The sequence below is a fragment of the Bison bison genome, unplaced genomic scaffold, assembly GCF_000754665.1.
Source record: "Bison bison bison isolate TAMUID 2011002044 unplaced genomic scaffold, Bison_UMD1.0 scf7180017864135, whole genome shotgun sequence".
NCBI lineage: Eukaryota > Metazoa > Chordata > Mammalia > Artiodactyla > Bovidae > Bison > Bison bison.
In genome coordinates, this window is record NW_011494707.1 from 6032026 (window position 1) to 6035337 (window position 3312).

The following is a 3312-nucleotide window of genomic DNA, read 5'->3' on the forward strand; positions in this document are numbered from 1 at the left end:
TGTCATGCCTTGTACCTTTTGCTGGGGGCACGAGTTGCAGGAATTGAGGCGAGAGGCGCATGGGGTTCAGTGGAAGAATTCTCACCTCCCACACAGGAGACCCCGGGTCCTATTCTCGGCCACAGTATCATTGTGCTCCCGTTTCTTGCGCTTCCCAGGTGGCTCAGCAGTAAAGGAGCCACCTGCCAATGCAGGAGACGCAGGTTCGATCCCTGGCTCAGGAAGATCCCCTGGAGGAGGAAATGGCAACCCCCTCCAATAATCTTTCCTGGGAAATCCCATGGACAGAGAAGCCTGGTGGGCTACAGTCCATGGGGTCGCAAAGAGAGTCAGACACGACTGAGCAACTAAACAGCTACAACTGCAGGTGTGAGGGAAGACGGGCCGGAGACCAGGGAGGGCCCTGTGGCGGGAGGGAGGCTCAGTTCCGAGGGCCGGGCTGGGCGGCGCGTTCATACTTGCTGTCCCGTTTTTGAAGGAAGAACAGACAGAGTCTGGCAGAGGGGTGCGGGGGACTTAGTCGTCCTCTGGGGTGCACCTCAGTGATGGTTGAACACAGGGACAGTCAGCTACAGCCATGGGCCGCGTTCTGTTGGTGGATGACCCACCAGCCCAGAGTGGTTTCTGCATTTTTAAACGATGAGGGGAAAGAAAGGAATGCTTCCTGACACGTGACGTATGAAGTCTCGTGAAATTCAGTGTTCAGTGTCACCCATGAATATTTTCTGGGGACACTGCTGTTTGTCACATGTTCTCTGTTGATTTCACACTGAGGAGCTGAAACCGCACGGTCTGCTAAGCCCCAAATATTTACCACCTGGCCCTTTTCTGAAACAAGTGCACTGACCCCGGGGATAAGAGGACAGTGCCCTCCGATAGGAATTGAGAAATGAGGGTGAGCAGTAGCAGGAGAGACTGAGGGAAAGGTTTGGGGTTTTGTGTGTGTGTGTGAATCTGAGTGTTCAGAACATTAAAAAAAACTTGAGAAACCTGGGGCTGCTTTTATTTCAGAAAGGATATGAGTTTATATAGTAGGGCTGGGTGCTTTTTCTTAGAGGAGAACTTTGGCTAATCTTCTTTGAAAGTGACAGACCAAAGCAACGTTGCTGTTTTCCCTTTCAGGCCGTCCTCTCTCCTGATCAGTGCGCTTCTGTTTCTCTGGGAAACAGTAGGCGCTGTGTAGATCAGAGACGTTGTGATTTGGGGTTCTTAGGTAAACAAGTTATAATTCATTCCTCAGAAATAGCTTTGCTTTTGGGTGGTGACCCAGTTGTGAAAAGGAGCGGTAAAAATTTGCCTTGACTCCTCCCTCCCTCTCCCCGAAACGAACCAAAAGAGGTGAGTATTAAAGGAATGATAAAAAAAAAAGGAAATTCTGCGTTCTCCTTTATCTTACCTTGAATTGAGGTGAGAAGTGGTATGAAAAGGAAGAGCGCTCACTGCTCTGAGGTGTGAGTTTTTGCACAATCGGCTGCATTTCTTTCTCCCTGACTCGGCCATCGGATCGCACACTGTGCTTCATTCAGTCCTTCGTTCCTTTCTTTTTAGAAAAATATTTTAAATTGAAGTATAGTTAATTTGCGATGTGTTGATTCCTGCTGTATAGCAGTGATTCCGTTTTATGTATTTATATTCTTTCTCATACTCTTTTCCATTGTCATTTATTACAGGATACTGACTGGTTCCCTGTGCTACATACAATTAGGACCTTATTGTTTATCCATTCTGTATGTAATAGTGTGCATCTGCTAATCCCCAGTTTAATTCCTTTCTGAAGTGGTTCCTCACTATTTCTCACTGTACTTCCTCTCTGTGACTGCTGCCTTGCTTCTAATTAGTGGAGGTTTATTAGAAGAGAACTCTCTACAACTCATCGAATGGATTGTCATGTTCTCTTCTATCTCTTGTATTTTGTCCAGTAAGCCAGCACTAACCGAAATTAGCCCCAGCTGCGAGGAATGGCCGGCAGCCAGTGTAAGTCTATAAAAATGTTCCCTGGTCTAGACAAGTGCCTACACGCTCTGTATTTGCACACGTGGTTAGGAAATTGTTTATTGAGGAGTTTATTTTTTGTAAGTAAGAAGGAAATTAGGATACCTTTTAGCGATGCATCAATTTGACATTTTTGAAAAAAAAAAAAAGTTTAATTCTCATTAAAGAATTAATTGGGCTTCCCTGGTGGCTCAGACAGTAAGAATCTATCTGCCTGCAATGCAGGCAATCTGGGTTTGATCTCTGGGTCGGGAAGATCCCCCGGAGAAGGGAATGGCAACCCACTCCAGTATTTTTGCCTGGGAAATCCCATGGACAAAGGAGCCTGGTGGGCTACAGTTCCGGGATTGCGAAGTCGGACACAACTGAGCAACTGAGTGAAGAATTAACTGGCCACCTGAGTTTTCCCCGCTCCAGATTTACTACATAAAAATTTATACAGATACTCAGTGGACACCTAATGTTACCCTACCTTTTCATTAATTTGCTTATTTATGAGTTCTCTTTTTTGGTTCTCTACTGTAGCCTTTTCTTTTCTTTTGGGCCACGCCATGTGGCATGTGGAATGTTCCCTAACCAGGAATTCAACCCGTGCCCCCAGCATGGGGTGCTCAGCGTCCTAACACTGGACCACCAGGGAAATCCCCTGGTTTTCTACTTTAATAACATAATTACCTCATAGGGCATTTGGAGAATAGAGGAACGACAGCTGGGACAGTTAAATGACGTGCGTTGGCCTTGTTCCGACACCATCATGGTTATACTGGTGGTTCCTTCCAGTATTTTCCCCTATGTGTAGTAACATTTTCAGCATTGTCATACTAATAGCATATTTACAGCTTAAATTTCTGTTTTCCCACTCTTGTGTCTCGCTCTTCAGTTTTACTTTTCTCAAAGCTCCTTTCCCGTAGTCTTCATTGTTGGCGACTGTGCAGTTAACAGCTGTGAGCCGGTTCTGCATAATGGCTTACCTTTTCTGTTGTCGTCCCCAGCTTCATGCCGTTCCCGGTAACACAGGGATAAGCGCATTGGCATTTGGGGTTATTTCCACAGTACAGGTTTCCAGAGCGGGGATTACTAGGTTGGGGCATAGGGAAGGCTTGGACCCATCCTCATCTTTAAAGAAAGTGAAGAAGGGCTGTCATTTCTGAACCACTCACTCCACTAGTCCATCTGATCCGATTCTCTTTGTAGTTGCAAAGGATTGTGGAAAAGGATCTTTGCATCTTATTTCATAGGTTTTAGAATGTTGTTCTCTAGGGTGAAAAAAACCCAGAACTTCCTTGCTTTCTTTATTGTTCCACATGGTAGTGTTTTTGT

General features: G+C 45.8%; 1 protein-coding gene across 3 annotated transcripts in view; it reads left to right on the plus strand.

Annotated features, from left to right (window-relative positions):
- The window catches only part of NTAN1 (N-terminal asparagine amidase), a 14709-nt gene that overhangs the window by 3414 nt on the left and 7983 nt on the right, over window positions 1-3312 (plus strand). The window lies entirely within an intron of this gene.